Source organism: Ictidomys tridecemlineatus, chromosome 8 (genome assembly GCF_052094955.1).
Source record: "Ictidomys tridecemlineatus isolate mIctTri1 chromosome 8, mIctTri1.hap1, whole genome shotgun sequence".
In the NCBI taxonomy this organism is placed as follows: Eukaryota; Metazoa; Chordata; class Mammalia; order Rodentia; family Sciuridae; genus Ictidomys; species Ictidomys tridecemlineatus.
Genome location: NC_135484.1, coordinates 152,157,725 through 152,185,137, shown reverse-complemented (window position 1 = coordinate 152,185,137; position 27,413 = coordinate 152,157,725). Strand labels below are relative to the sequence as shown.

The window sequence follows — 27,413 nt, the reverse complement described above, 5'->3', positions numbered from 1 at the left end:
AGACGTAACAGAGGAATGGGGATCCTCATCCTTTGGGGGGCTAAATAATAATGAGAATCTGCTCATTTCTCTGAACACGCACCCGTCCACGCCAAAGCCTAAAGATTCCTCTGGATGGCCAGCAGCTCACATATCTCACACACAGTCCCCACCCACAGTCTTCTACCTGAAGAAGCCCCACCCGGGTCAGAGGATCACCAGGTAAGAGAGACGCAAGGTGTGAGACGAAGAAACAAAGGATCCGGCCGGGAACCTCAGCCATCGGGGGCTGAGAGGCTGGGGGAGTCCTCGTTTGGGTTTTGCTTTTCAGACGCCTTTAAAAAAAATAATAAAGCACAAGAGAAAGGGGGGAGAGTTCCTTTTGTCCCAGATGCTACGTAATGGGTGCTGTCATTTTGGAAGTTATAAAAATTCACATCAAAGACAAAATAAAAAGCCAGACGTGAAAATCTGAGCACTCAACATAAAGGAACAGGTTAAAAGTCAGTATTCTGGTTTCATATATCCAAAAATAAACAGGTAGGCAAATGCTTCTAAAGGGCATTCTTCCCAATGCTCTTCCCTAATGCAAACGAGATCCCCTCCAACAAGGTCCCTATGAGAAGGCCGGCTGTGGCTCCAATTTGGGTGTTCCATGTTAGCTGGCGGAAGGGAGAACTAATCTGAATCATGCAAAAATCACTTACATTTGGTTTTAGTTGCACTACCCGAGAATGGTAAGTTGGCTTCCCATTCCCCTCCCTAATTTAGTTTAGAAAAATTTTAAGTTTTCATGTTCCCTCAGCACAAACCAACAACTGCAGACTGTGGCCGGCTGGCAGAAGTCACTCACAGGTTTTGTTTTTTAATTGTCTTAGATAAGTCACCAACACCTAGCTAATGGTGGTGACAACTGGCCTCAGCTCAGGGTGCCAATGTTACTAAGTGTCCAGGGGTCTAGGTTAGCCAATGGGGTAATAATGTAGGTGCAAGCAAAGGGGTGGCCAGATGTGGCCAGGCGAGACCCACTGAATGAAAGCCATGCATCAAAGCCACCTGGTTCACCTTATCCAAGTCCCCTGCTCCTAACCCTGGGGTTTTCCCCAGCTCTTCAGAGACAGGGCCATCCCTCAGATCTCCTAAGACATACTCACAGCACACCCTCGTAAAAGTCACAAGTGGCCTGTAGAATTTGGACTCTAATTCCAATTTTGGAGACTAAACACCTAGTCAACACTCACACGAATCCTCAAACTATTAGAATATGTGTCTAGTGATTGGGCCCAGTAGACAAGGTGAACCAGGGCTAAAACTGTATTTTTTTATGAAAATTAGAGAAAGTGCCCACCATCTGTTTATGAATCACAACATTTGCTTCCCTGGCTGTTTTCATGGTGAATTCCATTTCCTCTGTGATACCAAGCAGTTGGCACCTAAGTATCATTTGCAATATCTTCTCTGCTCTTCTTTATCTCACTCACTTCTTCTTTTCACCCAAATCCACTCAATTTCATGTTTTCCGGCTATGCAATCCCTCACGAGGCATGAAGAAGCATCATGTCTAAAATTCACAAAGGAAATTTATAAGGAAAAATTTAGGAAAATATGCGTGTAGAAGGGGTATTCTCAAAAAATGAGCCCAATACACCAAATATCTTTTCTTGCTTCCCCTATAGTCTCCACCATTAGGGGAAAAAAAAATAGGTTTGATCCAAATCTATGGTCAAATCAAACATAGGTATTATTTCACTCTGCATGAGATTTTGGACAATAATATTTTAAAATCACACTAAAAAGACTCAGATGCCTTGGCAATTCTGGTGGGGAGACAGCCAGGGAGATACATACATACACTGCTATGAATCGCTTCTCTTTTCATGGATAACATGATTAGTCCTTAAGTCAAGGCTATAGGTGAAATTGCAAGAGCCCAGTAAAGCCACAGACACAGAATAGAAAAGGACCATTAACACACCACCTCCTGCTTCTGAGCACTTCCCCTAGATTGACAGGGGGCAACTGTGCCTGTCCCTGGGATACGCACTGGCAACTCCAACCATTTGCAATGTTAGCAGACCTTGATGTGCCTCATTGCGCATTCAACATCCTGTCCCCCCAAACAGGAAGTGAGTCACAGAGCTGAACAAGTACCCTATGGTTTTCAAAGGAAAAGACACAGAACTTCAGAGTTAGCTTCTTATTCTGAAACAATGCACACCAAGACCGTCAAGTTGCTCATTCTGCAATAATGACCTAGGTCAGTTCTTCCACATTTCATCTCAAGGGTTTGCATCCCACTCAATAAGATTTGATTTTCCATGTTGAACTAAGGTCTCGAAATGCGAGCAGCAGACTCACATTCGTATTCACACACTCTCTTATATTTGCAGGCTGTGTCAACAGAGAATTGTTTATAACATCAATTTAACTAAGATTAAAGGAGGATATGGTTGTATCAGCATAATGAGGCATGTTTTTCACACAGCAGAAAAAAAAACAGAAAATAAATGAGCACGAACGGAACGTTACTCAGCCTTGAAGAAGTGGGAAATCCCGCCATTCGCAACCACATGGATAGAAGTGGAGAACATTATGCTAGTAAAATAATCCAGACACAGGGAAATACTACACAACACCACGTTGATGAGGAACCTAAAATACTCAAACTCATAGAACCACAGCATAGAACAGTGGTTACCAAACCAGTGGATGGGGAGGAAGAAACAGGGAGGAATTGGCCAGAGGGTACAGCTTTCCTCTGCAACACGAGACGGGTGAATTCTGGAAAATGAGGGCATCTAGTTAACAGTACTGCATGGCATACTTAAATTTTTGCTAAGTGGGTAGATCTATGTCAAATACCCTCACCACAAAAGAAAATATTTTTAATTACAAGTGAACAGAGGTGTTGGAGGTAACTCTTGGAGTGATGGATACATCCGGGGCCTGGACTGTGGTGATGGTGGCACGGTCGCCCACCTTTGTCAAGCTGCACACTGTACGATACATTTGATGCATTGAGGCTTCTATGTCAATTATTCTTAAATAGATTGGTTTTAAAAAAAAAAAGCATGGAGGAGCACTAGACACAGTGATGGTGGCCTAATAGGCCCATTTCTTCTCATGGGTGTGCACACACCTGTGCATGGTGCTGGGGATCCATTCCTTTGACTTGCACTCTGGAGCCAATCAATACAATGTCCTAAGCAATGATTTTTCCTGGCTTATGAAGCTCCTTGGTTCCCACCTTCTGCCGAATTATCACTAAATATAATATTTGGAAAGAGGTCTAGAATATGAATTTCATAAAACATCGAGCTATTACTAAAATACTTATTCCAGCATATAATCCCAGTTGACAACCGTCATAGACCAGCTATCTAAGAGGCCTGGCTATGGCATTTAGATAACTGTTCAGTACAAAACAAGATCAGACGCTGGAAATCCATCTTATATATTCTGGGGAGGTGGGGGTGGAAATACCCCAGATCACACTCAAGAGACCCAGCCAATTTTTGCCTGCAAATCACTGTAATATGAACAGCCAGATACAATACCTCAGACCATTTGCTTCTTCTAATAGTCTAAAAAAGAACTCAGCCTTATATGAGCAATACATTTTTATCCCTTGAGATAACTCTTCTGAAAGCTGGAGTCAGATTTTGAGTAATGGAGAAAACCCCACACACTGAGTAAAGGATCACTACTGGCAGCCCAGGTCCTCTGACAGAGCTGGGCAAGACGTGCCCTGCACCGAGGGGAGGTGGGGAGGCGCACAGGTGCAGCCCTGCTTGCCAAGCCATGCCCTGTAGTCAGAAGGAATACCTTTTTCTAGTTCATTAGTTGTTGGCAACCCTGTAACCTGCACATACCTCAGTATGTTATGTAGCTGTAGAGAGCGCTGCAGATTATAAATAGGCATGCCTACTCATTACGTATGTAATTTACACATGTGTTTCTATAAATGATAGTCAGGTCAAGAATCCCTTATCCAACATGCTTAGAACCAGAAGTATTTTGAACTCTTTCAGGTTTAGGGATATTTGCACATACATAATGAGATATCTTGGGGATTGGACCCAAGTCTAAACACCAAATTCATTTATGTTTCATATGTAGTTTATATAGACAACCTGAAGATCATTTCATATAATACTTTTAATAATTTTGCTTGTGAAACAAGGCTTCTCAGTGTGGGATTTTCTGCTTGTGATATCACATCGGTGTCATGCAAACCACTCACTCCAGGAGTTTAGGAAGAAGTATCAGTGTGAGTGGCATTTCATTTTGAAGGGTATGTGTTTAAACATTTTGGGTTTGGGGCTTTGAAATATATTAGATCTCAGATTCTCTGGTTAGTGATCTTCGGCCTGGATATCATTTCAATATCCATAAACCTGATTCCATCCGGCTCAGATCTTGTAATGTATACACATAAAAGCTGAGCCGGTCACCTGGCACTGAGCAGGTGTTGTCACGGAGATCACAGAGTTCTCAATCTGCATCCCTTGGAGTAAGGAAGGAGGAGGAGAAGACGATTCACCCAGAAGAGGTGAAAAGATGGACAGAATGAAATGCTAAGAACAACCTGGAGAAAAGAGAAAAGAGAAAATGGAAGGAATATCTTTGGACAGCCAGGCCCAGGGAGGACCAGGCTGGCAGACTGCACCTCCCAAGGTCATTTCCACTCTCATCCCATTAACACGCCAGCCGAGGACTTCAGGTGCTCTAAGCATGAGGCACTAACAAAGCCAGAGCCATGGGTTCGTCCATATGTGAATCATGCTGTTTCTGTTTCGGGGCCATAGATTGTGTGCATAACTCAAATTAGCATCTCACATATGCTCCTACTAGTCACAAGGGAGGCCAGAGCCAGAGAAGGGGGATGGAGCCATAAAACCATCAGCACTGCTGCCAAGACAGAAGTACCCACCTCCAGGCAACCGCTCTCCCCATGTGGGCCTCCAGGACCAGCCTCCCCCAGGGTCGAAAGCACATAGTTACATGGAGACCATCGGCATTCCAGGGCCACCCCACACTGCGGCAGCCTCCCTCCAGAGCAGGTCCTTTCTCTCCTGGGAGATGGAGGAAAGGGGCACGCTGGAGGCCCTAAGTATTTGCACATTTCTACTGAATTCAAGACCATGGGCCTCAAATGTTTTTATATACCTGCAGGACATTTAGGCAAATAAGCCTTGGAAATTATCTTAAAACCGAGAAGGAAATGTTTAAACAGACACCCTTGAAACTTGCATACCACTCGCCTTCATTCGCCCGTCCCCAGACTCCTGGAGTGACTGGTTTGCGTTACAGCCTCATGTCCCCGCTGTATTGAGTGAACCAAGCAGCTCCGGGACAGTGACAATCTTCGCTGGCTGTGCTTTTTTATTAGTGGCTTTATAGAGAGACTACATTTTTTTTTTTTCTAGATGAAAAAGTTAGCTTCAGGCTCAGCGCTTGTGGTGAGACTTAACAGTCTCGTAATAAACCCTCGAATGTTGGGAATTACGATGCCGGAAACCCTGACACATCAGCCACAGCTGGTGCTCCAGGAACGCTTGGAATGGGCTGGGGCCTCCCCTGTGCACTCAGTCCCCAGAGCCAGGGCTCCGGGACCGCTGAGCCCTGAAAGCAAAAAGTCACCAACAGTGAAAACTTTTTACTCCAGCCACGGAGTGAGGACCAAGACACACTTCAAAAGGCACTCACCCAAAATGATCAGAGAAAACAGAAACACGGGCTCACATAAGGAAAAACACCAAAGTGTGGCTTCTCGTGGTGAGAGAGAGGAAAGAGGAGGAGAAAACCCAGGGAAGGAGGCTGGGTTTCTGACAGGCAGGAAGGCCGAGCCCAGCAAGTGCAGTCGCTTCGCGTCTCACTGACGTATTATTTGTCAGTTTAGATGTGAGTGTGCGAAAAGGAAGGAGTCGCGTGGGAAACTGCCGTGGAACATCGGCACTAGAACCTCCTCATTTCAGATCTCCTGACCCAAATTCTAATCCTGCTCAAGACCAGGGCCTGAGTGTTCTCCAGGGAAAAGAAAGAGTGGAGCAGTGAAGCCCAATGGCTGGGGGACCCCACGGTCAGCAGATCTCACAGACGCCATTTCCATAAACAGCCCTGATCTTGCAGACAGGCAGCTGGTTCCAGTATGACTTTCTTCACCGTGCCATAAACCACGTCACTAGGCTCCCCCAGGCACCTCCTCCGTCCCTGGAGCTGGAACGAGCAGCCAAACAAGAGGCACATTATGTGTCGGAAGGTTTATGGGCTTCCCACGCTGCACCCCAGTTCTGCGGATTCAGCAGAGATAGGTTCCCTTTCTGAGTTTCCAAGTCCTTCTGTCTTCCAACGTATAAACAAAGAAATAAATAAGAGGAGCCCCACACTCTCAGAGTAAAATGTGCTCAGAAACAGGGAGAAGAGCAAGGCCTCATTCAGACTGACGTTCATATGCAGATATGGGTGTGTATTCACATACAGGCACATACGTGTGTACATGTGCACATCGCTCTACACGCACACGGCCTTGCGTTAAAGTTCTGGATATCCCCTCGGGAACCATCTCCACCACACGAACAGCTTAAATCGCCTCCTTTTAAGAACTCCCTAAATTCTCCTCCCCCCAAGAGGCAGCTCTCCCAGATTAATCAACTGTGCCCAGTTCCTGACTGAACAATGGTCGACATGATGTCTTAGACTTCCCAAGACGGCAGAAGCAATGCAAATTCCCCAGGAAAAGCACTTGCTGTCTTGAATCGCTCTATTCCCTGGGCCCGCGGCACAATCCTCTCTAGCGACGCTGGGTAGCGACAGTGAGACCATTCTGGGTTCCTACCATGACCTCCAGCAGGCCAGTATTTCAAATGCCCCTTTAGCTTACACTGGTTTCAGCTGACAGTGGGTCTATGGCCCAAGCCACGGCCACAGCCCAGCAGCCACCCTCCGGAACAACTGAACTTAACCAGTGAGACCACCCCCCACCCAACCAGAAGCCATCTCATCACGGCTCAACCCTGCTCCTTGTCTTACCCAGAGCCATCGCTGTACGGTACCATCTTACTTTTCATGCTTCCTTACCCTCTTGTTTACCACCTCTGTGTCCCGTCAAATCTTCATCTACAGCCTCACAATAGAAACCGCACTGGTTTACCGCCATGAGCAGCCATTCACTTGCCCCCAAATGGCCCAGTGAACAGAGCAGGTCTATGCAGTTTCATTCCTTGGAAATTCAGTGAATTTTAAAATGTGATGCCACGTATTTTGTGCCTATGTGTAAGATGAAGTTAGGTTCCAGCTCAAACACCTGTCAGCGAGTTTTATTTCTAACTATTTGTAAATGTCTTTAGACATGCTGGAAGGTCATGGGACTTTCCTCGCCCTGTGCAGGGTACACCCTGAGCATCCCCAGGCACCGGCCTCCCGGGCTGTGCTCCTGAAGGCCAGTGTGGGCCTCCAAGCACTGGGACCAAAGAAAGTATTAAACCCCAGAGTGGGCGACCTCATCTCCCTAACAGTCTGGAGTCAGCCCCGAACACTCCACGTGAACACCTCCAATCACAGCGACAGTGGCCTCCATCTCTAAGCCCTCCACCTGGGGCTGCAGTCGGTGTTTCCCTGGGCCTCCCTTGTCCTGGCTTTCTTGCTCCATTCCTCACTCTTCACCCCCTTTGCAGAAAAGCTGGGGTCCAGGGAGCCTGGCTGAGACGCCTTCCTCTCTCGTCTGTTCTGCCCTTCCTCCATCTCACTGTCTCGACAGCTCTTCACCATGTTTCTCCCACCTGAGCCTCCGCTCTGAGCCCCCAGCTGTGACTCCACCCACAGCCTCACGTCCCCCTCAGACGTCTCAAAAGGCTCAGCTGAATCACTCCCCACCCACCACCCACACCGACCCACGCCAAGGAAGGCACCTCTGTCTGTCGAGTCCTGCCTGTGAGATACCCTGGAGTCACCATAAGACCCGCCTCCATCGGATCCATCACAGATTCTACCGCCCACCTGCTTGTCCACCCGTTGCCCCACGTGTGCCGAGCAGAGCCCCCAGGATGAAGCAGGTACGCCCAGGAATGCTTGTTAAATGAACACATTGATGGCTTTTTAAAGTGAACTGCTTTAACTTCCACGAATAAGAGGCTTTTCTGTGCCATAGGACGGACTCTCCCTTCCCCACGAACACCTTACCATGACTCAAAAACATCATTCTCCACCCAGATGCCATTCCCTCGGCTTCGTGTGCTTGCCTCCCACAGGACACACGCCGGCGCCTTCCTCCTTGCTCTCGGGGTCCCCCATTCGAGCACACAGTGAGGCCTCCGTGGCCTCCCCAGGGCTGGGCATGACGCACCGCGTCCTCGGGGAAGGTCAGCCCGTGGGAAACAGCAGGAGGCCCAGCACTTAGGTCTGAGTGACTTATGTGACACACTCCTTCTCCGTCCCTGCTCTCGGGGGGTGGGGGAGTTGGGAGGAGGAGGCGCGGCCAGCACTGGTGTGTTCTCAGGGCTCCTGGACACCACTTGTCGCCATTCTTCCAGGACCGAGGTGACTGCGACCTCCTCCACCCTGGTGTGGTCAGGGCCTGGGGGAGCAGGGAGCCAGCCACTTCCTGGGAGAGAGATGGCGGCCAAAGACTCGCAGGTGATTCCCATCCAAGACAGGGCTCCAACAGCCGTGGGGAAGGGGCGATTCCCCGCAGGCAGGACAGCCGCCAAGGCCCCCAGAGGCAGAGGGGCAGGTCCCACCGTCCTTCTCATACCCAGCGTTCCCAGCTTGTGTGCATTTTTTAAAGCCGAACTCCAGGCACCCCGTGCTTCCAGCTCTTTGCTCAACTCCCGCCCCTTCCATAAATTAAATTAATGAGGAGTTTTCTAAAAGAGTCCATTCTCCTAAAGGCTCTGCTCTGCTGAAGTTAATGGCTCTGACACGCAGCCAGGCCCAACAGTCACAGCAGCCATAATTCTTGCAACAGCTCCAAAACTTACCCTCAAATGTCACGGAGTCCTACCCTGCTCTTTCTTCCCCTTTGATTGTCACGGTCGCCCTCCTTCCTCCCCTCGAGTTCTGCAGCAAACTCAAGTGCATCAAAGCAGCCAGTTAAGGATGTGGAGATTGAGACACATTCAATCTCAACGTTACGATCTCGTCCTTTCTTCCCACACGTGCCTCTAAGAGAAAGGGACAAGTGTCAACTCGATGCTGCACAGAACAAAACAAAACCCCTCTCCAGCAACCAGGGACGGGCGTGCTGCAGCACCCGCGGCTCACGAGGTGCTGGCACACGGCCGCCACGTGCGACGCGGGGCCATTCTTAACCTGAGAAGCGAGAGGCCACCGGAGCGTCAAGCCACCCGCACCGTGGCAATGACTTCGAGAGCCGACACGCGGCAAGACGGTGATCAAAATGATGGAAAAACTCAAACACAACTGCAGGGAACCCGATTTCAACACACACAGTGGATTCAAGGTCGAGGGAACATAGATGTATTCAAGTTGTTAAGCCTCAAGGCAGAAAAAAAATACATTGACCAACTGGCTTCTCTGTTGTGAAAACAAAACACAAAGGATCATTTTGGGGGGAGTAAAATGGATGCAGATTCCTGGACCCACAATTTCTACTGAGACTCTGAGCTGATGGGCAGAATTTTAGAACGTGTGCTCACAAACGCGGAGGAAGAGGAAGGGAGACACAAAGGAAAGAAAGCTGTGTTGGCTTCCACTAACTGGCTGGGTATCCGAGCCAGCAGTGATTTCAAAGAGTTTGTCAATGTGCTCCAAAAAACAGTGTCCCCTAAGGTCCCAGAATAACACCGGCAGCTCACAAGATGGTAATCTGATGGTCAAGGGGAGACTGTAGCACAGGGATGGGCGCTGGAGGTGAGACCTTTCCCTGGAAAATATTTATTTGGAAGATAAGTGATTAGACTTTGAAAACCCAGCATGTGTGCGATATTGCTTAGTCTAGGCTGCTTCATCTCTGCATGCCTAATTACAGCCTTCAATCCGCAAGGACCTTTAAAGTTTGAAAGGCATTTCCACATAAATTCATCTCATTTGATTATGTAACAGTCCGTGGAGGAAGCATATCCACTTTCTAGATGAGAAAGTTGAGAATGGAGAATATCGGAAGTGTTTTTTCCAAAGTAACTTTCTTAATTTGTTTTCTGTTGCTATGACAAAATGCCTGAGGCTGGGTGATATATGAAGAAAAGAGGTTTATTTAGCTCACAAGGGTTGAAAACATCCATTCAGTCACTGGTGAGGACCTGGTGACAATAGCATCACAAAGGCAGGGGTACATATGGAGAAGATCCCATGGTGAGACAGGAAGCCAGAGAACGGAATGGGGCCCGACTTGTTCTTCACAACTCGCTCTCAGGATGACTAACCGATCCTGAGACTCCGTGTTAATCCCTTCCCAGGGCAGCGGCCAACAACCTGGTCACCTGGCACCAAGTTGCACACAAAGGTCACGCCACCTCTCAACACCACGCTCGGGGGACCCAGCTCCCAACACGGGAGCCTTGGGGGACAACTCAAGCCATATGTAAACCACACCAGGGACACAAACAGCAGGTGGCCAGACAGACACGACTCCAGAGTCCTCGGGAACAGGTTCCAGGTCACCTTCAAGTTCACGCAGTGGAAGGAAGCCAGGCGGGCTCCGGTCACTGATGCAAGGCCACCGCGTGCAGAGTCACACACAGGTGGGTCCCGCGCTGCTTCGAGACGAGGCGCGCTTACTTTGGATTGAGGACCCTCCTTGGGTCCCTCTGCACATCCCAGCCCCTCTCCTGCCATCACGGGGCCCCGGGAGCCTGTGGTAGTCTGTCTGACCCTGAGTGGCACTCGGCTGCCCAACAGGTTCTTAGGGACAGTCAAGTGTGCGTCTTCCTGATCCACCTGACCCCCAAGAGGACCGGGCACAGTGCTCCACGGGAAGAATGGCCACCGTCCCTTACACGGACGCAGGCGTCTCTCTTCTGGTTTGCGGCACAGGCACACGTCACGGAGGCTCAGAGCGAGAGCAGGCCACCCAAGAAGACAAGAGGGGTTTCAGGACCTCGAGGTGGTCACGCTGGGTCCCCAACGGCGGCTGCGTGTTCAGAGAAGAGGCTGCGGTGGCGGACCTCAGTCCACCTGTGCGTCCCCAGACCTGGAGCCGAGCAGACCTGGGTGCTGCAGGAGGACGGCCTCCGTGGAGGACCCCTCTCAGCCTGCAGCTGTCCACTAGTCCTTCCTCCCTCCCCACCGTCCCCGCAGCGGCTGGCTCTCCAGCACCAGACCCAGCTAGGTCACTGAGCGAGTGTTCTGGCCTGAAGGCCCCGTCACTGGCCTGAACCCAACCTGAAAGCAGCAAAGCAAAGGGTCCCGGGGCCAGGGATGGGGACACGTGGAGCTGTTCTGCTAGAACGGGGGTCGGGCGGGGGTGCAGCTCGGAACGTGCCTGGCTTGCACGAGGCCCCGGGTCCCTCCCCAGCACGGCAACAAACGAAAAGGAGTCCGAGGTCCGGGGTGGCTTCGATTCACCGCTTACTGTGACCCCGTCACGCCACCGCGGGCGGGAGTCCTGACACTGGCTGACCACATGTCCCGCGTTCAAGGGCACATACTCCCAGGCTGCTATGCAGGACGGTACCTTCCAGAAAGAAGGAATCATGGGAGACAAGCAGGAGGTCCTGCCTCCCCCCAGTGGGCATGTCGCTGACGGGCAGAGGGACTCTGAGGGACCCCTTGGTTCAGGGGAAAACGGGGAGACACTCGAAGACCCCGGGCAGCTTCTCTGGAAGGGTCCCTTCTCCATCAGTTTCCCATCAGGGAGGGGACCCTGCTCTGCCAAGAACTGGCACCGGGAAGAGGAGGGGCTCCTGATCAATACGCTCCAACTCACTTGAAGCCACGTTTGCAAAGTGGGCACGGACTCTGGGTCCAGAGCTGGGACACAGGAGGTTCACATTCTAGAAGGAGCGGCAAGAACTTAAGTCAGGGTTGGTTCTTGAAGGAAACCCGTGGGTCTCTTCTGAAATCACGGCGGCGGGGGGTTCTGAGAGGAGCGAGGGGCAGCCCCGGCCCCGGGGGACGCCCAGTGGGGTCCGTGCTCGACTCCGCACGGCTCTGCAGGCTCCGGGTCTGGCTCTCCAGTTCTGAAGGCCATGGGTCCATCAGTGTCATGGGACCAGGGGTAGAAAGGTGCCCACTGGGTCACGGGGCCTCTTGGAGCCCTTTAACAGGTTTCTTTGGTGACTTCCTACTGTGGCAGTTTCGTGACATCACCTCTCGGGCCCGGGTCCCTGGTACCCTGCTCGTTCTCCAACCTGCGCTCTGGGTGTGGATCTCCCGCACACCCCGATGGCCACGGAGAGCACAGACGCACCCCGCGGCTCCGCGGCTCCCGGGCACTTCCTGCAGGCGGCCGGCTGGCCCAGCTCGCAGCCCGCCTCGGGAATGACGCCATGGAAGCTGCGAGCCACCCTCTTTTTTTTTTTTTTTTTTTTGACTAAAACCAATGAAACCGCCTTTTTTCCTCTCACCACAGGTGCCTGACGTCAGGCAGCAAAACTCAGTTTTTCCGCGGTGAGTTGGAACCTCCACGATTCATGTCCTCGGGGCCGAGGTGCAGCTCTGTGGAATGTCAGCCTGACAGGCACGAGGACCTGGGCTTGCTCCCCGGCACTGGGGGGGACATGTTCCTCTGCCTCGCCCCGGGGGGCTCGAGGCCCTGGGCTGCGGGCCTCAGACGGGCCACCCTGGCACACTGGGAACAGAGACGCTGCAGAGGTCCTCTGAACATGGCAAGGTCGCCACACGAGTGTTCCGGTTTGGAACTCCACTCCACTCTCCCCCAAGAGCCCCCACGAATTTGTGGGGGAAGACCCGTGTCCACCCCGAGAAGCCCTGGTATCTCCAGTGCTGAGATTTCAGCCCAACCCACCCTGAACCAAAGCACACCGGGCGGGTCACCCAGGTAACGCCTTCCCGGGAAAAGTGCACCCGCAGCTCAGAGGACGTCTCAGCGATGGGCACCCGGGTCCCTGGACTAAGTGAGACAACAGGAGAAAACCCGGTGTGGCTCGCGGTGTCCCTCTGGACAGCAGGGACCTTGAAGACGAGAGTGCCTGGGTTCTCCGTTCCCCCACAAACTTCCAGAAGCTGGATCCAGGGGAGAAGAGAGGTCTTTGCTCTTATTTGGGTTGTATCCCCTCCATTCACATCTTGAGAAAGTCTGGAGGAAGACAAAGCCAACGGCCACCTTCGGAGAATGTCTCTACGTGGCTCAGACGTGGCCTTGCCTTCCGCGGACCCGAGACCTGCCTGAAAATGAGGCTCCTCGGTGGCCTCAGATTCTGCAGGTCCATGGTGCAGGGCAGCAGGAGCGGTTTGATCCAGCGCCACAGCAATCAGATGCTGGTAGTCTCAGGACCACACTCGAGAAAGCCCAGCAGAGGGACAAGTGCCGAGACAGAGCCAAGTGAGGGACGGAGCTGACTTAGGGCTCCGGAAACCTCCAGCGGCTTAGCCGTGGCTTATCATGTCTTCCTTTAGCTCCAAGTGTAAAGTGAACTCAGTGAAAACTGCACAGAGCACAGCACAGGCAGAGAGAGGGCTGGTGCAGGCCCTCCCGACACCCACGGTGGCGCCTGGGTCTCCCTAGGCAGGGCCCTGGCACCAGCTGGTCACCTCCCCTCAGACGTGTCCAGGCCCAGCCTCTGTGTTCCCGGCTTCAGGGGACACTGTCACCTCAGTCACCTTCATTTTAAAGAGCCTTTTCCATTCCTGACCAATATCTGCCTATTTCCTCTTTATTTTTGTTCTTTCACAGATCACACCCGCCGTCCTCTGTGCGGCTACACTATTTTAAACTTTTAAGTGCCATGTTTGTTTTCTCAGATGAATTTCATACCATTGTGAGGTAGAAGTGTGATGAGAAGATGGGATCCAACTCCCCCCGACACACACACACACACACACACACACACCCCTGCCTGGGCTGCGGAGGAGACCCGAACGGATGTAAAGAAAAACAAGACAGAAGAATCTGAGGATCGGGCTAACAAAATAGCCATTCCAGTCATGGCAACTGGCACACAAAACACAGTCCAAGTGGGAGTAAAGCATGACTTTGAACACAACCGACACTGTCCTACTAGACATCTATGACACATAGACTGGGTGAGCAGCTGTCAAAAGCAAGAATGGAAACAGAAACCAGGAGTCCAAACGCCCAACGCTCGTCAATAAATCAGGCAACTTCGCTCCGCAATCCAAAAGAGCTATTTCCAACATATGGCTTAAATATTTATATTCTAAGAGCTTTCAGCATATAGTCCACATTATAAACATTCATGACCATTTAGCCAACTTCATAAGCAACTAAGGCCAGGCCAGGCCAAACGCACATTCAAACAAAACAAACACTCCCCCTCGTATGCGGCAAACGGCTCCAAGATTCACTTGACAACCTGACACCCATTCGCATGTGCCCTTCTTCCTCCCAAAATAATGTCTTTGGGGAGATTTTCCTCTCGTGTGACAAAAGATGGTGTTCCCGAGGCCAGAGAGAGAGGAGAATAGTCCCAAAGATACCAAGTTTAGGGCTTGAAATCAGCCAGCCTATGAAATCTACCCGTCAGGGAATCCAGCGGGTCACTGGGTCTGGGGTGACATGGATTCATCAAGCGCGTGTTGGGGTCCAAGCCAGGCACGGGGCTCGTCTGAGTGGATAAAGTTTCAGTCCTTGCAAAAGGATTCCTGCATCCCAGGAGAGAAGCCAACGTCACCCGTCAGCAAGGACCCTCAGCCCAGGATCAGGGGTGAGTGTGCACAGGAGCACCCCGCAGGATAAGGGCGGAGCGTGACAGGTATTCAGAAACAATCCTGCCCTCTTAAATGAGGTGGCCAGAAAAGCTTCTAGGAAGCTGCTCTATTGAATGTGGACCAAATCCAGCTGTGAGGACAATACTAACTCCCCCCCCACCACCCCAGCTGCTAAAAAGTGGGTCAGTAGGAAAAGCTGCAAACTGCTTACACACAGTGAATTAGAGGACACTCAGGAATTTGAAGGAAAGACAGGAAGAAAGACAGGAGGCCAAACTGCTCCAGAGACCAGCAACCAGCAAAGGGAGAGGGGCCTCCCTTCATCAGGCCAGGCACCGGAGCTGGCCAAGACCCTTCGCCAGGCCGGCTCAGACGCAGAGGGCTGCGTGAAACCAGCCACGGGAGGAAAAGCGAGGAGCCGAGAAGCCCCTGTTGGATCAATTCCTTTCAAGTCCTCTTTTTCAGACAATGTCCAAATGCATCAGATGCCAGATAAACACGTGTTACAAGATTTTACAAAAGTGGTATCATTGTCATTATGATCAGAGGCAATTTTTATTATTCTTAATAAAGAAGGGATGAGCTTCAAACATCCAATCCCCAATGTAATTCTCATTTAAAGCATGCACATTTTTTAAATTACCAATATCATATATTAAAGGGCAGGAAGCAAACACTTTAGAAGTTTGCAAAGAGTGGAATAAGCCTTTGATATTTTAAAGGAAATAAACATTTGAAAAGTCCACAGCTACAGAAAAGCCATAATCTATTTCAGACTAAAAGACACAATAAAGTTGTTGCTTTCTAGAGCTGGGATTAGAGTTTGGTTAGGGCTTCAATCACTCATGCTTTTAATCTGAAATCGGCCCTTAAAAGCTGTAATGAATTAAACAACATACCACCCACAGAATCAATTGTAAAAATACACTGTAACTAAAAGCACAGTGACTCAATCCACTTCCTTCCTCATTTTTCCATAATCCATCTGACCCCTTCCTGTCACCTAATCTAATCACTGCTTGGGTTTCCATTAGGTTAAGATTCTCTCGGCTGCACAGTTGAAGGCCCTGCATTGGTTCTTCCAGACTTAAGGGACAATTTTTATAAATGTCTCTATATACAATCGAATTGTTAAAATGTAAAATAGACAGTGATTCAATTCCTGGCTGTGCCTTCCAAGTTCAGGGTGGCACCCGTAGACAAGGAGTCCAGAAACTGAGTGAAGCGGGAATAAAAACATCTCCTTTCCCCCACTGTCCAGTAACTGGAAATATCCTTAGACAAAGACAGACTCGGAGCTTGATGGACACAAGTCCAGTCCCTGTCCACAAATGCCCATGATTTCCAAAGCATGGGCACTTCATCCAAAGTTCACGGCCACCTTCAGACCTAATAAAGATTTCCTCAATCACGGACACACATTTCCAAACCAAGCTCTGGGTTGCAGAAGTCCATGTGTGCAAACTGGCTTTTGGTTTCACCCAAACCTGAACTGGTTGCCTCCATAACAGGTTCTAGAACAAAAATGCTTCCACCGCAGAGAAGCCCCTCAGAAACCTTGTGTGTGAACTTCTCAGGGTCCACACAGGGAAACCTCTAGCTCCTGTATGTAAAGGTAGGCGTCCAAGTAATTGTCTGGGTGTGGGTGGTAAATGAACAATTTCATTTGGATGTGTAACACCAGTAGAGAGAGGGGTCCGATCTTGGGTCCAAGGTCACTCGCGGTTCTTAGCGGGCCTTGCACAGATGTAGATCCATCCGGCTTCTGCACCACAGCATGCGGCTCATCTAGCTAGTGATTAAAGACAGGAGTGGGAAGACTCTGACCCCAGGTGAGCTCTGACTGGCAAGTTGATTCATCACCCATCTTGAAGACTGGAATTCAACTGGGGGAGATCAGAAGACTCTCAAAGCAACTGAGTTTTAACTCTTCAATCTCTGCTGCCCAGGGGCCACCCTACAGCCTAACTGAAGTGCAGTGACTTCCAGTGGACTCATTCCTCCTGCAGTTTCTTACTTACCAAACCAAAAACAAAAAGAGAGAGAGAGAGAGAGTCACTCTAATCAAACAGTAATTGCTTTATCCCATTTAATCCCTGCAATAACCCCTTGGGCAAGGTAGTATGTGAATTAAGGCCTCATTCACAAATAACTGAGTGAAGGCTCAGAGAGGTTACGTGATCTGCCCCATGTCACCAAATTGGTAAGGGCAGAACAAGGGCCAAATTCAGGTCCTTTGCCTTTAAGAGAGCCATGGGCTTTCTTCTAGTCCATTATTTGGTCAGAAATGCACTGTTCAGGGCAAGGTTCAGGTGACCCCTGTGTGTCCACCTGGGGTAGATCCATTTCCAATGCAGTCGAAAGGCTTGCCGCGCTATCTTACCCTTCCGCCAGGAGAACTCTGACAGGTTGTGTCACTCTTAGAGTGACAGAATCCAACGCTACAAAACTGCACGGACAGATGCACAAACCCCGAGTTGTACAGAATAACAGACTTCAGGCCACAGGACCCATTTGAGGAATCGGTCGACACACTCCAGAGTTGATCCAGCAGAGGGATCCATCTGTCTCTGCCGTGGCTAGGATGGAAGGGAAGCCCAGATGCACCCAAACCTGGGGCGGGGCCGGGAACAGGAGGCCCATGCTATTGAGAAGAGAGCTGTGGGGACCTCAAGAGGTCACAGGCTCCTTTTCACCCATTCCTTGAGAACTGGTCTCCATCCATCGGGAGACTCAGTTTATTCATCGGATATTATCTCTCAAACCAACTGGGATGCAACTTGAGATATTTTTCTTCAATGTTCTTGATAGCTGCTTGGGGTCACGCTTCCTATAGTCTGTCTCTTAAACAGATTTTTATTTTCAGTTAGGAAGTGGGGGAAAAAAAGACTTGAATGAGTTCACCAAAGGGGACTTGAAGGTGGCAGGTAAGCCCATGACAAGATGTTCCCCCACCGCGAGCTTTCTGGGAAAGGCAAATTAAGTCTACAATGAGACACCGCTTCACATCTGTCAGGATGCTGAAAATCAAAAACGGTGAGAACACCAAATGCTGGTGAGGCTGCAGAGAAACAGGATCACGCATGTATTGCTGGTGGGAAGGTAAAATGATACAGCCACTCTGGGAAATGGTTTGGCAGTTTCTTATAAAACTAAACATGCAATTACCATTTGATCCAGCAATTTCACTCTTGGGCATTTATCCCAGAGAAATGAAAACTTATGTTCACACAAAACCTGTATGCAAATGTTCACTGCAGCTTCATTCATCATAACCAAGATCTGAAAACAGTCCAGATAGCCTTCGACAGGTGAGCGGCTAAACAGATCATGGAGCACCGTTTCACGATAAAAAGAGATGAACTATTGAGGCAATCGACAATGGGTGTGAGTCTCGAGAGCATGAGGGAGATTTTTAAAAGCCAACCCCAACAGGTTACAAACTGTATGATTCCATTTATGTCTATAAAGATTTTTTTAGCAATGGAGAACCAATTGGTGCTTTCAGGGAAGAAAGTAGGAGAGAGTAGGCGGAGGCAGCAAAGGAGGTGCTTGGGAGTTGGAGCAGCCCAGCACCTTGACCGTCCTTCGCCGGGGTGATAAAAATACAGACATACATGGTAAGATTATATGGAACCCAAAGTGCACACACACGAGGACAGGTAAAACTAGAAATGGAATGAGACTGATAGGTTCATCAGTGTCGACATCCTGGTTATAATATTGTAGGACAGTTTTGCAAAATGTCCCCAGAAAGGGAACTGGGTACAGGCTATAGTGTTTCTTACAACTGTGACTCAATGATGATCTCAATTAAAACTTCAATTAAACAGATCAAAAACAAGCATTTGCTCACAGCTACTTTAATAATTTATTCATTTTACCTTTTTATTTTTCCCTTCTTTGAAACCAGGCCGCTCATTTCTTCCCCTTCCCAATCCGTTATCAAGTAACCTCCATTGAACATACTGGGAAAACCACTCCTTGGATCTAAGCTGATGAGTGAAATAAGCCTTAAATAAAAGAGGACTTATTAGGAGACTGCATTAGCCTGAAGCTCTAGGACAAGCGAATCTAAGATGGGGGGAAAACAGAACAGGTACCTTGCCTGTGGATACGGTGAGGTTCTTGTGACGGATCTGTGCACTAGTACAGTCCCCAAAAATCAATGGTCAGAAAGAGTTTGCAATGATCCCATCTCCGTCTTACACATTCTTCCCAGGAAAAGGAAATTGCAATCAGCAGAGTAACCATGAAGCAAATTCATATAAAAGGTATCATTAAATCAGACTAAATTAAATTAAATCAGATGTAATTAGGGCCCTCTGAAAGTAATTTTGGCTAATACTTTGTTTACATGCAATATAGATGTAGCAACTACTGTCCTCAGGCACTTGCAGCTGCAGCTATATTAATTATTACATGTGCTTTTCATATTCCAGCTCAAAATACCCTTTATAGGTCTGAGGAGCTAATGTTCTCTTGCCAAAGTTCCTTCAAATGAGTGTCGGATCCCACAGAGGGAGAAACTCCCGTGAAATCCACATACTGACAGGATGTAACATCACCGGGCTTGCACCAGAGATCCGTGTTTTTCTTTGTTTAATCACGACTTTATTCCACTTAGGGTATTTATTTATTTTGGTAAAATGAAGAGGGAGGGTGGACTGTTCTTAATTACAAGGATACCCAGCCAGACCCAGCCCTGTTCACGGCACAGGCCGGCCCTGCACAGACACGTCTGCTCGGCTGGCCAGACATGTCAAGACGCTGATGGGAAATACCGCTTGACCCTCCGAGAGCGATTCCCAGGCGAGATATCAACCAGGCGAGAACCCTCAACTACTTTGGGCCCCAAAGTTGGATCGTGGTCCCCAGGCTTGCTCCCTCTCTAATCCCGTTTCAGGTTGAACTGTCTCACAGTAGTGGCCAGGACCTCGGAATGACATCAGTGGTCCCATTCCTCCTCCTTCCAAGTAATGTTACTTTTACCCCATCTGCTTCTAGATGTTGCCACGAGTTTGAATCTTCACCCTGATGTCTCTCCTTCTGACGTGAGCGGGCGCCTGGGTAACACGGGCCATCATTTGTACAATCTAGCATTCCTTGTTGTTAACAACAGGCCAGAGAACCACTTAATACATGAAGAAGGCTTTGAGCTCTTCTCCTATAAACATTGACTTTAAAAAAAAGTGTAAATCTTGAATAATGAGCAATCCCTTCCAGATAAAAGGTTAACACAGGATAATAATTGGGATATTCAGATAATATCCTGTGATGGTCACCAGCTAGGGTCAGAAACAAGAAATCCTCTCCCGCTTTCCACCCGCCTTGGAAAAATCTCCAGGTGCCCTTGACCGCGTCTTTTTGAAAAGCACATGCCCTTCAGCAGATAGAAGAGTGTTACACCACTGGATGCTTATTTTTAAAGCTCAGCATCTCTTTAGTGGTGAAAATCTATTGAGAAATTCCCTCCTCCTTGAGGCTACAGATCTCTACTCAGGCAGGGCTTCAACAAATGCTGATATTTCAAGAAACCTAATCTCTTAATGACTGGTGTCAAAGAAAGGAGGCCTCTCCGGGAGTCACCTTGCAATGCGCTCCACCTCAGGTGCATGGCAGCCCGTACACGTAGCCTTCGGGGGCACAAGTGTAGTTCATGGGTGGGCGTGCAGTCTGGTGACCCTGGGAGGAGGCCAGGACAAGGGAGGTGGGGGGACGGGCCTCTCCCCACAGGCCGGTGGGAAGGTTTGGTTCTGAGCTACACTTTGCAGAGGCACATTTACTGGATGGGGGGGAAAATCTGGGCAAAGTGAAAACAAATCACTTGTGGAAAAAATAACAGAGATTGGTGCACCTTAGCAGAGGTTTTCCAAGCACTCGGTGATAGGAAAGGCATAACAGAATGGGGGGCAAGGTTTAGGGAGCCCTTCACATCTCCTTTAATTCACTGGATAACGACATGGTTGCTGAACCTCAGCCCTGCACAAGGCCCCGTCCTGAGGTGCTGGAGAAAAAAAATATTTGAGAAAAAAAAAAAAAAAGTAAGATCTTTCTTTTTCAAAGGTAAACCTGCTCTCTCTCCGTTGATTGAAATAAGGTGCTAAACAAAAACTATGTCATATTCATTCATCCCAAAAATCACAAAAGAAGTTTTAGTGCTCCAGGTTAGGAAATCTGATCGGTAGGAGGTGGGTAGGATTTAGGCAGAGGAGGAAAGCCCTGCCAACCCGGCGCTTGACCTTATCACTGGCAAGTGAAGACACTGGTGAGAACGGACGGTATCAACAGAGAGACCACAACCGCTCGGCAGACACAGAATAGTGCTCTCCTCCTTTCTGTATCCTGATGAACACAGACTTTCCTTAAAGACGAAACAGAGTTAACAAAGGTCTCAGGTAGGAGGGGCGGTGCAGCCGGGGGCCCAGCACGGCGACCCAGTCCCCACCCGCAACGTGCTGTTCAGCATCAAGTCCAACCAGAGGCCAGAAGGAAACAAACTGTCCACGGGGCCCGCCAGGGACTGCAAGAGTGACCAGGGCAGGGGCTCGGCTTCCCTGCTGTCCACAAGCACCTGCAGACCTCTGGGATGTGTGTGTGTTTCTAACATTTACAAGGGATGGCTCTTCCTTCAGAAATCTCCTTGGCTGTTTGCAAGTCATAAGACCACATAGGTAGGGTGTCAGAAAGCCGGAGGTGATGGGGACCCAGGACGTGGGTTTACGATCCACCACTGGTCTGTTAATCATGGTGGACACGGTGAAGGGGGCCGGCAGCCCTGGCTCGGCCCCTCAGTCAGTCCCCGGGTGGTCAGGGTACAAAGCAGAGTTTGAACCTAGGACTCAAGCCAAGTTTTTAGGGAGAAGATCACAGCACCCTCACTTCCTTCAACAAGGCCAGCTACCTCCTTCGGAGAGGTTCAAGGACAGAGGGAGCCAAGACCAAGGTCCATGCGGGAACCCGCTCTGCGGTCGTCGCCACCCAGCCTGCAGGTCACAAGCAGTCTGGCAGGGGTCGCCCAATCACGCCCAGAGTAAACTGCCGACAACCCCGTGAGGTGTCCCCATGTCACAGATGATGTCAAGTGACTCACAGGACCAGCTGGACTTGAGAACATGCCCCTCCCTCTCCTCTCCAGCAACCTCTCTGGTCCCTGGGTCCACCACAGCTTCTCTAGGCTGCATTTCTTCCCGAGAAAGAGTGACCACAAAGGAAGCACCTTGCTGGTCTCCAAGTCCCTCCTGCTCTTGGGGCGTGGCTGACAGACGGCATCACACCCTACCAGCACTCAAAACTGCGTGTCCTGTCTACAGGCCACAGACAGCGTCCTCCAGAGCTCCTTTCCAGCCTGCTCCTTCTGCTACGTTTCAGCGGGTGGCAGTTATGCAACGTGTCCAGTTAACAATTGGCTTCTTCAACTCCCTTCCAGGGAAAGTACAGTGGATTCCACCCAGAATGTGTCTATCCAGCCCGGACAGTCACTGGCCACCACGAAGGAAGAAGATCAGGGTCTAGTTGATAGGCCGGAGCTTAGCTAGCGAGGCCACGTGGGAGGACTTGGGCCTCGTAAAGCATCACTGGAAATCAAGGGCATTACAGGAGGCAGAATCCGAGATGCTGACTGACATGGGCCCTTGAGAGGATTTAGGAACGGAGTCGCGGAAGAGAGGTGATGCCAATACAGAGGAGAGATAAGGTAAGGCACAGGGGCAAGAGACAGAGAGCCATGGTCCCCGAGCTCCTGGTGCCACTTGTGACTTCTGGCAGATGACGTGAAAGCCAAGTGCATCCAGCCCAAACTGCCCTTCAGATTGTACAACTTGGACGGCTTCCTGGGTCCGGGAGACACACGTCCCAGACCACAGCAGGATCAGGAGGGAGACAGGCAGTGTGCCCTGAGGCGGAGCCGTGATGTGCAGTGGGTCCAGGGCACGGAATGAATCTTTCACTTAATATAGTTCCAACCGATGATGGGTTTTCTCGACATGTAGCCCCACTGTAAGTTAAGGAGCATCTTTCTCCTCCTAGCGCATTCCTTGTGCCACACATGTTGTCACTGGAGAAAGCACAGCATTTCAAAGACTTCTTTCCCCCTAACCTTTGGAGACTGGGAAACAAACGGGAGGGAGAGACTTCCACCACAGGGTCTGACTTGCAGTACATACACCTTTAGGACTGAGGAGGCGGGAAGGCGGGAAGGAAGACCCTTTCCAATAGTCTCCATTTCCCTTTCCTTCGATGGCACGTGAAGAGGCAGAGGCAGGGTGAGACCCTCAGCTGAAGTCACCAACCTGGGTGACACACCAACCACGCGGGGAAGCAGGAAGCACCTCAGCACCGCGGCCAGGGCAGCTTGGCCGTTCCAGGCAGCCACGCGTCACCGTGAAGAGCAAAGCGCTCGCGAGGGACACCTGCTCTGGGCAAGAAAACCTCATCAGCCCATAACGATTTTAATGTGCCCTACTATATTTTTATAGACATCTCTGAACAATTAAAACTTGGTATGGTAAACTGAAATCGCTCACGCCCCGTTGCAAATTTTAATGTCACAAGCGGGTTCCCCAAGAAGCACTATTAACTTTAATGGTGACTGGCTGCTCCCTGTCAGTCATCCTCCGGGAAGTAACTGGGGGGTGTCTCCTCCTCTTCCTCCGTGGGAAGGGGACACAGAGAAGCCAAGACAAAGCAGGAGAGGAGCAAGGTTCCTGCAGAAAACAGAGGCCACGTGGGGACCGGAGGGTGCGACCTTGAGGCCAGAAAGGATCACTAAGCACAGAGACCTGGAACCAACTGCTTAGAAACCAGGGGATGGAGCGAACAGACCCCCATAAGCAAGGAGCAGCCTGCCTCTTGGTGGAAGCGGAAGTGCTCAAAATACCAATATGCTTTAAAAAAAAAAAAAAACACTTTATTGAAGTTTTGGAATTCCTTGATTCCTATGAGCCACAGCGGAAGAGAAGTCCTTCTCATTCTCATTTATTAAAGTGCTCTCATAAAAGTTAGATGTTCTAAATATGTGAAAGTGAAAACATTTTTTTTTTTTTTTTTGGATACTGGGTTTGAACCCAGGGGTGCTTAACCTCCAAGTCACATCCCCAGCCCTTCTGGAGACACGGTCTTGCTAACTTGTTGAGGCTGGCCTTGAAGTTGCAATCCTCCTGCCTCAGCCTCCTGAGTCACTGGGATTACAGGTGTGTTCCACCTCAACCCAGCAAGGAAAGGCTCTCCCAGGCTCATAATGCACATTCAACCAGTGCTTGTTCCCTGGTACAATGTCTTCAACTGTGTTTTTTGCATGGATATTATTACACATGCAGTCTTTGAATTTTCTTTTACACGTTCCAATGTAAATTAAATTGTGAATTTAAAGCAATGCCCAAACAGCTTCAATGTTTAGTATCTCTCACACACTTTCACTTACCTGATTCTCTCTCTAAGAGTGGACATTAGGGGTTTCTTTTCCTCACCCATTTAAAGAGCTCTTTGCACGTAGATTTCACGTGTCTACCAAGAAGATAAAAATAGGTATATATTTTGAGGTACACAAGATGTGCATTCCAAAATAGGAATGTGCAATAGGAAGTTTATCTCAGCTCCTTTACTGAAGTGACTCTCACCACAAACCAACAATTAATAAGTGACAGTAAGTTGGCCCTTTTGATTCCCCAGCTTCCCCAGGACCCCAACTGCACCATGTCTGTGGACTTTCTAAAACCCGGCTCAGCCAGCTCCGTGGAGCAGGTTCCACTGTCAAAGCAAATAAAAGTGGGAGGATCAAAAGAAAGAAAAACAACTGGGAAGGGAGGGAGGCAGGAGAGGGGAATCTGCTCACATACCCTGCAGCCTGTGTCATGCGTGAACTCCAGATCGCTCTTAATTCGCTTCTCACAATTTTCCCTGAAAAATACGTTCTCACATCCTACAGGGAAGGAGAAACCAGCTCAGCTCTCACAGAGTGCAGAGGAGAGGGCGAGCCGGGTCCAGGAGTTCACGGGAAAGCTGGGGGGAGGCAGGGGCCCGCCCAGGGTTTATGAGGGAGGAAATGGGCAGGAGAAACACACACACACACACTCACACACACTCACACACGCACTCCCTCTCTCTCTCTCTGTCCCCAACATGCCCTTCACTTCTCTTCCTCAGCTCCAGACTGAAGGGGGAAGCCCCCTGGAGCCTGTAGAGGACCCTCCTCCCTGACCCTCCTCCCTCCCGGTTCTGCTCGGCCCGACACCCTCCAGGCTGCAGGGTCAAGCGCAGCGGGCAGCCCCAGAGCCTCAAGGTCAAGGCCCGGGTTGGCACAGGCTCCCACTGAGTGAAACTTGGCCTCCAAAGGAGGATGGGCCACAGCCAGGAAAGAACCGCTCTGCAAACAGACTTCCAAGAAGAATCAGCCTCTTGAAATCCTCCCTGCAAAAGTTCACCCCGAAGAACAGCTGCTGCTTCGCGTCTGGGTTCTAATTAGCCCCGAGCTGAGTTCTACGCCCTTGCTGCCCGTCCCCCCGAGTGCTCTTGGTCAGAAACTGGGTCATAAACTTGTCCGCGGAGCAGCGTCTACTGTCTTTCAACGGCGGGTTCTGTCCGAGAGGTTACGATGACAACGGAAGAGCGGTGGCCCTGAGTCCTGGCGTGCGTCTGCCAGGGTGGACAACGGCCCCGGACCTCATCTTCTCAGGGTCTCTTCTGGGTTCCGCCATTGAACCTGACCCTTTTCTGGACCCATGCAAATCCTTTCTAGAATGACTGTATCAAGTTTTATTTATCCCTTTTTTCCCCAGCTTTAAACTAACAGCTCTATGCCAAAAAAAAAAAGCTGCCCTATTACCCAGCTTCGCCCCTGCCAAGGCTCACACATGGCTCTGTCCTGCCGCAGAGAGGAGGCGGCAGAGGGAGGGAGCCAGGGAGGGAGGAAATGGAGAGGGCAGCTGTTTTTTCAATAAACTCCAGCAGAAACCGTCCCACCCCCTGCCCTGTGTCTGCACAGCCCAGCAGAGAGCGAGGAGGCCGCCCTCCTGTCCCTGCGGGGCTCATCCCTGGCTCCCTCGCTCCCCATGCTCCCACGCAGCTGACCACGGCCTCTTCAACCCACCCAGGAGGAGGAGGACAGAAGCCAGAGGTGGTCTCCGTTTCCTTGGATGCTGGTCTCCAGAGGGTTCCTCCCCCACCCGTCCCCACCCAGGGGCACAGGGGACCCGACTGAGCCAACTACAAGGTGCCCACTTTCCATCCCACACCTTCCCAAATATGCTGGAACCCTCTCTCCACCCAAAGACACAGCTGTTCTCCACAGTCCCTGGGCTCCCCAAGCCGCCTGTCGTCAGCAACAGGCCTCTGGGTTCCCCCCTGGAGTGGGAAGGGAGGAAGGGAGGGAGAGCAGCTGCAGCACCCCACACACACACTCAGCCCAGCAGAGGCTCCAATTTGTTAACCTAGAAAACCCTGGGGCATTGGATCAAAGAGCCCCGCCCGAGCACCACCTCGGATCCCTTCCTTCCCTTCCAGCGGGAAGGCAGAGAGAGGGAAAATAAGGACAGATGTGTGCAAAACAGTAACACGGCCTCCTTCCCACTTGGCTCTGGGCAGGGACCAGATCACAGGCCCAACACCTCCCTTTCTGCCCAAGTGGGGAGATAAAGTACAGGGTGCAGCCCTGACCCCGCCGCAGGACCCTGCTGCCCAGAGAATGGGCCCCACCCAAACTGCCCCTCAAGTCCCCAGCTGGCCTCTCTGTCTGTCTTTAACTTCTTCAGAGTTTTCTGGTTCATTTTGGTAGAACGATTCCATTTACTGCCTGCCCTTAATTAGAGTTACTGTGGAACAGTCATTCAACTTTAAAACCCAGGGTATGCATGTTCATAAGGCCTCTTAGACCTTTCTCAAATAATTGAACAGTAACCAAAGATGGAAAATGTATGTTAATGTCAGCTTGGTTAACTGTTTTAAAAAAAATCCAGGTTTAGTTTGCATTCATTTAAGCCCAGAGCTATAACATGGCATCCATGTTGGTGGATGATGGGCACTAACTGAAGTGTATTTCTAGAAGGCTTCTAGTCCCAAACAGATGCCGCATGCACTTGCTACAACTGAGCTCACCCTGGGCTGTTTTATTTGTTTGTTTATAGCTCCCATACTCAACCCTCTGTTTATCCTTCAAATTAAAAAAAAAAAAAAAATAAGAGCCACTGATGCCAACTCCCGATTACCAGTGAAATCTGATTCTCTCCTGACCCTTCCTACTCTATTTCCAGGACTGGTTAGGTCTAAAAGGAAGGCAGGGGCAGGAAAGAATCAAGTCGGGGTTGCAAACCCCATCGCTACGGCCTTGAATTCCCAGGCTCAGGCCCAGGCAGGCCTGTCCACCAAATCCACCACCACAAGAAGAAGACCAATCAGCATCCTCAGTTAGGATGCTAGAACTTGGCCAAACTGTGGGGAATGGGAAATGCACCTGCATGCATTGCCAGGAAGGCCCCCGAGTTCTCCCAGGCTCCTCCCCTCCCCGCCCCCAGCTGGCTCAGGGTCCCCTCACCTCCATCATTACCCTGCACATTTGCAACCGGGCAGGAATTTTTATGAACTTCACTACATCCAAAAACCTCATCTCCATGAGGCCCTGGAACCTCCAGGAG

General features: G+C 50.2%; 2 long non-coding RNA genes across 4 annotated transcripts in view; both read right to left on the bottom strand.

Moving 5' to 3' along the window:
- The window catches only part of LOC110598538 (uncharacterized), a 234,546-nt gene that overhangs the window by 108,210 nt on the left and 98,923 nt on the right, over positions 1–27,413 (bottom strand). The gene's annotated exons all lie outside the window — the stretch shown is intronic.
- On the bottom strand, positions 16,032–25,818 carry LOC110598539 (uncharacterized). The gene is made up of 3 exons (XR_002484392.3): positions 24,624–25,818; positions 24,209–24,291; positions 16,032–23,198 (listed from the first exon to the last, which is right to left on the bottom strand). It is a non-coding gene; the product is annotated as an uncharacterized LOC110598539 (long non-coding RNA).